Source organism: Triticum dicoccoides, chromosome 1A (assembly GCF_002162155.2).
Source record: "Triticum dicoccoides isolate Atlit2015 ecotype Zavitan chromosome 1A, WEW_v2.0, whole genome shotgun sequence".
NCBI classification, from domain to species: domain Eukaryota; kingdom Viridiplantae; phylum Streptophyta; class Magnoliopsida; order Poales; family Poaceae; genus Triticum; species Triticum dicoccoides.
The window spans coordinates 265,743,221-265,753,688 of NC_041380.1; positions in this window are offsets into that span (position 1 = coordinate 265,743,221).

The following is a 10,468-nucleotide window of genomic DNA, read 5'->3' on the forward strand; positions in this document are numbered from 1 at the left end:
TCAAACTCTCCATCCACCTGGGTCACACATACACATGCATATCTCACTCGCACTCGATAGGCCCATCTAAACTCTATCTCTCCCCCTCGTTCTCTCTCCATCTCACATGCGCACACACACAATCTCATGCCCAGCTAACCAAGTATGATGGTCTCTCACTCAATTGTAGGCACACGCAGTCCCCCTATATGTATATGACTAGCTAATCTTAGTCTCCATCACAAACATGTGCATGGTCTATCTCGATTTCTCTCGGGGCATCTTTCTATCACGCACGCACTCCCTCGATCTCCCACCCATATAGTCCCCTCACGATCTCGACGGGATCTCTCTATCACAAACACACCCTCTCTCCCTCCCCATGCGCCCATGCCATCCATGTGTCCCTCTCGACCTTTGTTCCTTGTTGGCCAGACCTCTATTGGACATGTGCTACAGGGGTGTCTCTCTCTGTTGCAAACAATCACACACTAGCTATCTTCGTGTATCTCCTCGCCTCGCTTTTCCATCTTGGAGATGCATGCATGATATGTTCGCATAAGAAACGAAAACACACACACTCTCTCTAATTTATCGTTTGTTGTCACTTCTCTTTCACACACATACTCTTTTTGCACACTTACCCATTTTCCTTCACACGCACTTGATCTGTCTCGACTGAGGCACTCTCCTTGGTCCACAGCATATAGATTTACTGAAAAGTCAAACATCACAAAGTTTGACCATGTACGTGGAGAAAAAGAATTACATCTAGTATGGCAAACATATACCATTAGATTCACCATGAGATGTAGTTTTGTATGATGTATCTTTGGTATTGTAGATATAAATAACATTTGCATAAACCTGATCAAAGTTTCCAAAGTTTGACTTCTAAAAAATTTACATGCACTGCATTATCGAGCGGATGGAATATCTCTTTCCCCCTCTCAGCTATCTGACGCACCACTCAGCCTTATCGGGGCTCCTCAATCTCTCTCAAACTTTATTGGTCAGTTTGGTTCGTGACCTGACCCTCATGGCTTGATGGCCGGTACTGCCTGGTCTGGACGTGAAATGTAAAATATTTCTGCCTGGCCAGGCTTGTGTGGTGCTGAAGCGTTTGGTTCATGCCTGGGCCAGGCAAAGCATCAATGTCCCATCAATCAATCCATGCATCAATTATTTAATGCTAATATCCATCCATGTTATTGTTAGCCTCGTGGCCACACGACCAGGCACGGCCAGGCGTTCGAAATCGGTCGCCTGGGCCAGGCTACTTGCAGTGTCTGGAGTTCAGCCAGGCTAATTAAAGTGCAAGGGAACCCAGGCCAGGCGGGCTTTCTTTTTCACAGGGTAGCAACCAAACAAGCGTGCATGAAATCCAGCCACAACCCTAGGCCAGGCAAAAGATGCTCAGGACGCAAGCCAAACTGGCCTTATATCTCCCTGGTTCACACATACACATGTCTCGCTCGCGCTATACATATAGACCCATCCAGCACTCTCCGCCCTTGTTCTCTCTCCATGTGACACCCACCCCCCTAAGTACCATAATCTCTCACTCCATGATAGGCGCAAGCACTCCCCCCTCCTAAGTATGATTATCTCTTACTAGCCATCAGGAACACACATATTGTCACCTTCCATCCATACGTCTATCTCGATATCTCTCGGGGCATCTTCTATCGTGCACACACCTTGTCAGTCGATCATGTAGTCCCATCACGATCTCCAGGGGATCTCTCTATGACAAACATACATTCTCTCCTCCCCATGCCTGCATTTTCTCCGTACGACTCTCTCGACCTCTCTCCCTTGTTTGTCATACCCCTCTTGGCCACGTGCTAGGGGTCTTGCTCTCTCGGTTCCAAACAACCACACACTATCTCCTCACCTTGCCTCCGTTGTCGAAGATGCATGTGTGATATGTTTGCATAAGACACACACGCTTTCTCTCCACTTTTATCGTGTGTTGTCCATGTCTCTTTCACACACGCACACACACTTTTTTCACTCTCTCTCTCTCTCTAGTTAGGGACTCTGTCACGTCCATAAGCATATGGATGTTTTGAAAAGTCAAACCTCAGAAAAGTTTGACCAGGCATATGTGGAGAAAAACATTTACATCTGGAACGATCATTAGATTCATCACAACATGTACTTACTTCATACTATCATTTATCTTTGGTATCGTAGATATAAGTAATTTCTTTATAAACTTGGTCAAAGTTTCAAAAGTTTGACTTCAAAAAATGTTGGAACTACATTATCGAATGGAGGGAGTAGCTCTTTCTCTCTCTCTTTGCTATCTCTCACGGGCCTCCCCTCTCACTTGAACTCTCTATACCGATGGATTATACACTCACTGTGTCAGCGTATAGCTCCGTATATTGTTTAGTTGACCGGTCAACCAATCCACATGCTGCCTTGTCAGCTCATGTTCTGTATCTTCGTGTGCTGTCCCATGTGGCAGTGGGTGAAAATAAGTAAACTAGAGGCCCATCTGACACGCGGTGAAGTAAAAAAAGTTGAAACCACTCGGGGTAGCACCCCGCATGCTAGTAAGTTGAGGGCGCATTGAGGACAAACTTCTTGCGCGCGAAGGACGCACTCGCGCACAATTCACCACTGCGCGGCGGCATGCACAGAAGGACGCACTCGCGCACACCCAACACACAACACACACCATCACATGTGTACACCGGCGTCGCCGCCGGTTGAGATGGACGGCGAGGCAGCCAACAAGCGGAGGCGGCTCGAGCCAAAACCGCATCCGGCGAGCCTGGACTTCATCAACAGCCTCCCCAATGACATGCTGCTCGTCATCATCGGACTCCTCCCCACAAAATCTGCAGTGCGGACTGCCCTACTCTCCCGACGGTGGCGCCCCCTCTGGCGCTGCGTCCCCCTCAACCTCACCGTCGACAGCTGCCTCTGCGACGGGGATTGCAAACGCATGGCCGCAGTCTCCAAGATCCTTTCATCGCACCCTGGGCCAGCCAGACGCCTTGACATCTGCATGTTCAGTACCAACTGCAAGGTCCAACCCAAGTTTCACGAGTGGTTCTTATCCCCCGCCCTAGATCAGCTCGAGGAGCTCAGCTTTGAAGCTGGACGATGTCGCTCTCTGCCGCCGTCCGTGCTCCGCCTCACACCAACGCTGCGCCGCGCCAGCTTCAGCTCCTGCTATCTTCCCCAGATTAATGTCGCGCCCGCCCTTCTTCTCCCTCAACTCAAGCAGCTCGGCCTCTTCGACGTTGTCATCTCGAAGAAGGCTATGGAGCACCTGCTCCGCAGCTGTACTGCGCTCGAGTACCTTCGTCTTGAGCAGATCCACGGGTTCATTAGCCTCCACATCGCCTCGACGAATCTCCGATGGATTTATGTGTCTTGCTGGCCCTGCAACAAGACATCAACTGGGAAGAGATCACTCCAGCTGTTCCATGTTATGGTCATTGAGAATGCGCCTTTCCTTGAGAGATTTCTTGTATCGTATCTAGAAGGTCCAACAAAAATCAGGGTCATTGACGCGCCGAAATTGATAGCGTTGGTGTACTCGTCTGCCAAATTCTCCGAACTCTTTATTAGAGCCGTAATCGTTCAGGTACAACACTCATCTTATTCTCTGTCTTCTTGAAATTCACATTTTTAAATTTCTTCTTGATGTATTTAAGACCGTCTTCCAGAAAATGATTCCCACAATCTGGGTCAAGTTGTTGGATTCCTTACATGCTTTCCGTGCACGGAGAAGCTACTCATCGAGGTGGAACTTATTTCCTATAAGTAAACGGTAATCACAACGTAGCTCAATTTTTTCATAATTTTCCCAAATTACGATGACAAGTGTAGTGTTCAAAACTGCATCTATGCACTGCACCAATAGAAATGTTTTTAGTATTTTTTCTCACATGATCACCTGCATCGTTTTTATGCTGTACTACTATAGTAGCCTAGGCTAGTCATAGTGGAAAGTAACTTAGACTACTCCAGTAACTCTATGGTTACGCTAAGAGCAAGTACTACCTCCATCCTGGTTTACTCTTCCAATTTTGTAGTATCAAAATTTGACCAGAGATTTAATTGACAAAATGTTAATGCATGTCACTAAGAACTATATCATTGGATTTGTATTTGAACATAATTTCAAATGGTGTAATTTTGGTGATATGCATTGGCATTTTCTTAGGTAAATCTATGGTCAAAATTTTATACTAAATACGAGGTAGTATTCCCTCTGTCCCAAAATTCTTGTCTTACATTTGTTTAGATATGGATGTATCTAACACTAAAATGTAACTAGTTACATCCGTATTTAGATAAATTTAAGACAAGAATTTTGGGACGGAGGGAGTACAAAAGTGGGCTATGTAGGCCAAAACATGTGCCAAATTTACTTCTGATGCATTTGGCATCGATGCCCCTCCATTGCTCACCTGGTGCCCCAATCTGGATCACCTACTTTACTCTGGTGCCAAATTAACTCACACAATGAAAAAACACTGCGTGGGAGAGAGAGAGGACCGAGGCAATAAAAAACACTTGTTTGGGAGAGTGAGAGGCTGGTGTAGTTGGTTTGATTGATTTGTTTATACATGTGGATATGTGTGCACAACGGTGCCAACTCTTACATTGCGAGAGCGGTGGCAAAATCTTTTGATTTGACATCGGTGCGTATTATGTGGCATACTTTTGTGAAATATGGCATCGGCCACATAGTGGTAGGCAACAAATGCCCAAGCTCTTCACGTGCTCCTAGTTAAATGAGAGGAAACAGAAAGAGAGAGAGAGAGAGAGAGAGAGAGAGAAAGAGAGAGAGAGAGAGAGAGAGAGAGAGAGAAAGAGAGAGAGAGAGTGAAAAAATACCACTATCCAGCCAACCCTATCGTATGAGCGAATGATATTGGTACCTCTTGATGACATGGCAATCTTATGCAGCCAACTGCTCTAATATGTTCTCTTCTTTTGTAGATAAAAAAGACCCGAAAGTGAAAAATGTGCTGCACTGTAACAATCTCATCGAATGCCTTGATCTCCATCTTATAGAAATTGATTTGATCAACTATCGAGGCAGCACATCTGAGATTAAATTGGCCAGGTTCTTTGTTCTGGAGGCAAGTGTGCTCAAGGTAATGAGGTTTGGCGTTCTCTGGCGCAACAATGAATGGCGTGCTGATCACCGCAAGCGTCTAAGCCTAAATGACAGTCTCCGCAGAAGCTGAATTTGTTTTTGAAATATCAAGTGGCCAGAGATTCGAAAACTTATTTGCCCATTAGTGACTTGTCAGGGCGGTGGATTTTAGTTTGTACGATAATGCTGCATCCACCTAAAGTAACAAAAGTTCTTACGTAAACTTCCTAGTAATTCCCTCTTCGTAGGTGCATCATTACTCCTAACATTTGTAATATCAGTTTGAAACTTGTAATATTGCCGTGTCCTATTCTAGTGTTTTCAAAATCCTGCGAATCAAACAGGTCCTGAGTTGGTGATGATGTTGTGCCTCCCATCTTTCACCAATAGCCGTCGGATCTAGATCTGAGCATACAAACCAAGCTTCTCCATTTTTGCAAAAAGATGCCCGCACTTGTTCTCTATTTACAAACAACTCCTTATCTCTCACAATCAGCCTTATCTCCTCCCCACCACATCTAGAAGGCCGTGGAAAAATCTGGCGCGATGGCCACTGCCGGAGCCGTCCACCCCCAATCTTGGTGTTCCGTGCAATGCATGGGCATCTACGCATGGGAAATTATGTCGAACAGGGCTAGTTGTAAGAAGGCTAGCTCTACAGCCATGATGATAGTGACTGCAGACAGTGAGGCTGACTATGGTATGCCGAACACGGCGCCTATACTCAGGTGTCATCTCCGGCGCATGGTCTTGTCACTTCACTGTGAGGAGCAGCACGTAATAATTTGACCAACGGGTAGTACAGTGCTAGTACTCCTACTACTACATTGGTAGTACTACTACTAGTACTAGTAGCACCACCGTCTGGATTTAGGACTACTACCACTTCCATCTGGATTTTAGTATTTGACTAGCAATATCTAGTAATGCATGTCACAAAAAATGTACTACTCCCTCTGTAAATAAATACATGGTGTTTTATTCCTATCGGCCAGAGAACTTAATGTTTTTTTCCTAACTAGAGTACTAATAGGATTACATGCAATGAACTAAACACCGCATGTCATGTTTGGTAGTCTCAAGTCATTGAAAGTATGCACGGCCCACATCTCATTGGTTGATATGTCACGAAATAAGAAACAAGGAGGGAGTTAATGCACCGTGCCTAAGTATTTTGGGATTATTTGGTTTTCGTAAAGTGACTTACACAACATTTTTGTTTACATGCATTAACATTTTATTAGTTAAATCAAAGGTCAAAACTTGGCGCAAAATGCAAAGGGGACCAATAAACCAGTAAACATCAAACTTATCTTGTTTGGCCCCAACTAGAGGTCCGGTGAGATGACTATACTGCAATGGCACGGAGGGGGATGCAACTTCATTGACTTACGACAACTGCCTTTGGGTGAATGACACATGGGCCCAGGGGGTGGCTGGCCCACCTATCATACAGCCAAAGGCAGGTGCAGTAGAGGGCCGAGGAGTAGTATGAAATCCTACGCACCTACGCACGCTAACCAAGGGCAAGAGTGATCACTCAAATCGCAAGATCAGTTGACTAGAAGCTAAGCTAGACCCATGGAGGCGATGAGCGCGAGCATCAGCCGGCTGTGCCAGATGGTCCACAACGCCGGCCTGCGGCCCGGCACCGAGGAACGTCTCCAGGTAGTATTGCTTGAGGCCGCCAGAGCGAGGGGGCGCTTGGATGACAACTTCGTCTCCTTGTTGGACGAAGTCCTCATCGGTTTCCTCGACAAGTTCACCATCATCAAGAAGCTTGCGGACGACTTTGACGTAAGCCTCCAGTCGACGTGCCCAGGCTCCATGATGCCCGCCACCCTCAACGGCCACTATGGTGACAACCTCTTCGACGCACTAGTGGCCCTGCGACTGCCCGCCGTCGCGCCGGAGAATGTCCACCTCGAGGTCGCGCTCGCCGTGCAACGCCTGGCGTAGCAAGACACCATCGACATAATCACCCACATCTACGCGCAAATCGTCCACAAGGACTACTACATGCAAGAGGAGGATGATAGGACGCTGGCCTTCTTGGACCGCAGGGCAACCTTGCACGACACTGTTCAGAAGCACGTTGAGCTCGCCGCCAACACCGCTGCTCCTCACAAGTCGGTTGGTGACCCGGCGCACTAGGGCGTGAGGATGTCGTTGATGGATCCGTATGTATTTTTATCTTTCCGTCAAATCCATGTAGTAGTATATGATACTACAGTAATTATCTTACCTTTCGCATCAACTTCATAATTTTCGTACGTACTCCATGCATGAACGATGCCAGAACCAAACTTCTCATTACTCTAGGCAAAATCATTATTTTCTATCTATCGGTCGCGCCATGGAGTAGAACCAAAATTTACAAGTTATGAATTCAAAAGGAAAACCTGCGTGTTCGCGTCGCACCCCCACACGGTTGGTCCGGCATGCCGCTCAAGTGGGAATGTGTGCAGTGTTGCATTTTCACTTACAGGTGGGACCGCAGTTGAGCAAAACGATTATCGGCAAACCCCCACCCCACCCACCGCGCGATGGCTGAGAAAACAGGAGGGAGAAGAGATGGCTGTAGCATGGACTCCAAGAAAATTGGTGACGGATGGGACTCGTGTGGGTGGCGTGTGCCGTACTGCTAGACGTGAATGCTAGTTACGGCCCATGCCACCCCACTATATCGAGCCTATATCGAGGTACGTAGAACAAATTTCCTGCAATCCATGCTCAGCCCTCCTCTATCTCTCTTCTCAGCCAGCCAACGTACGCACGGAGCCCATCGTCTATTTGCTCACATGCGGCCCCACATGTCAGTGAAAACACAAGAGGACCCACTGAACCTGCACATTTTTCACCTCGACGTGCTGGTAATGAAAAACAAATCCAATAAAGATCTTCGGTGTCCGCTTTTGGAGTTACTCAAGAGTAGTAAGATTCTATTTACAGTTTAACCCAAGATGCACATCTCGTGGCTTCAACTACCACTCTATTTTCTTTCATGACATGACATGGATGCTGGATGTCCCACATGTCGGCAAAAGGAGGAAGAACCCGACCAAATCTATGATTGTGCTCTCGGATTAGACTAGTTGTGCTAACTTAAAAAAATTTATTGTGTACTCCATCCATTCCAAAATACTTGACTTCCATTTGTCCAAAAATGGATGTACCTATATACTAAAACATGTCTAGATACATATATATATATTTTGACAAATAGAAGGCATGTATTGTGCAACGAAGGGAGTAGAATGGATGAAAGTTTTTGTATTGGGAAGAAGAGTACATCCATATATTGATAGAGCGCAATTTAGTAGATGTTCTATCATTTTTAGCTAGCACAGAGGCCAGAGATGAGATTAGTGCACTTGTTGATACTCCTACTAGAATAGAGGCTAGACATGAGATTAGATGCGAGGAAGCAACATCTACTTCTTTACACTCGAAGAAGAAAGAAGAACGCAAGATCGAGCCTCCGCAGATCAACAATGAATGCATCGAGAAGGCACTAATCCAACTTACAGGAGTAGTAAAATGTATTCTTGTGGTTCTTGTTTTCTTTGGTCTTGCTTTTCTAGTCAAAATTATCGTTGGAGTTCATGCAAAACGGACGTCCGTTTGGGGTCGTGCGTTGGAGTTGGCCTTACAAGTGGGACCGTAGTTAAGGAAACCGACTATCGGCAAACCCCCACCTCGCCCGCCGCGCGATGGCTGAAGTTAGAGAAACGACGAGGTTGAAGAGATTGCTCTAGCACGGACTCCAAGAAATAAGATGGTGTCAGATGGATGTCGTGGTGGTGGCGTGTGCCGTACTCCTGGATGTGAATGCTTGTTCTGGCCCATGCCACCCTACTATTCCTACTACTTACTCCTACTATATAGTACTAGTATCGAGGATTCGAGGTGCTGGTTACGTACAGCGAACACATTAACATATGGCTACAGTGAAAACACCCACCCGACGCGCGAAGCATGTGAAGCTAGTACAAATAGTATACTACTATTATTGATTGGCCTCATCCGATAACCTGTTGCAATGCACGTAAAATTATGTATTCGGAAAATATTTTTTGCCTCGTCGCACCACTCACTCATAGAAGTGACTCGAAAGCCATTCATAAATTTAGTAAGTTTATCACAGGAATAACATTTTATTACATACAACATGTCATCAACCCACATCGACAACGAGGATACACTATAAATACTAAAGTTTTCACCACACAACAAATAACAAGCAATGAAATGAACTTCAACTCAACCATTCCTCGGCATTGGAAACACTTGCTTTGAACCACAAGTGATTCTCTGGGACGGGCCATCGATTGTCGATCTGGAAACCAACGCAGGACTGATCATCCAGGCTGAAGCGGCCTACTATATCAGTACCAAGGTAGGGAACAACCCAAATGTCCGAGGTATAGACACAGTTGCTTCTCATAAATGGTACTAGTAACATTGTGTCAACATCAGTTGGATCACCTTTCACCATCATCGGATAGTTTTGTCCAAGGAAGAGCGAGTTTTCTCCAAGACTATCAATTCTGTACCAGGGAGAAGGAGTTGGCGCTAGCACACTAGTATACATCCCGAATACCATGCAACGGGTGTTGGAATAGGTCCAGAGAGTGCGGCCATGGGAGACTACACCTGCTTCCTTAGCAGTAACATCATCAGTGGGCTGTATACACACAAGAAGAGGTGATCCATCGGAATTAGTTGCCAGGCGCCACAGAGTATATGGGCGCTGCTCGTCCTCATGCTCGTGATCATCACCATCGTCATCTCCCCCTTGGTTATAAATTTTTTTAAGTATAGGTGGTGGGATGTTCACAGGACCTTGGAAACACAAGAAGAAGGTTAATTAGTAAAGGGAAACTTGCTGACCCGCATGCATGTGGATGAAACAATTATAATTACGGTGGAAGACAAACGTACCGAAACTACGAGGATCCCATGCAAAAACAGTTCCATGAGTGGTGGCAGCAAACACAAGGCCCTCGTATTGAATTGCATCACAGTACTCATCCGTGTACAGAAACTGATTTTTGAGCAATATCCATCGAGTGAAACCACCAAGGACGGCAACAAGCTTGTCGAAGATAGCAACAACTTGATAGTTGTTGTAATTCCAAGAGCGGTTGGGAACTCGACAAATTGCTATCTTCCTTAGAAGACAGTCACCATGCTCGTATTTGAACATGCATACAATACCGGTGTGCTCAACCTCTGGGCAGTCTGCTGAGATTTTTGGAAGTGGAACCCGGTCACGAGTGTACACATTGACAAGTTCCCACTCGCAGTTGGACCCAAAGTAAACAACCCAATCTCCATTTGCGCCCGCCCAAGCCT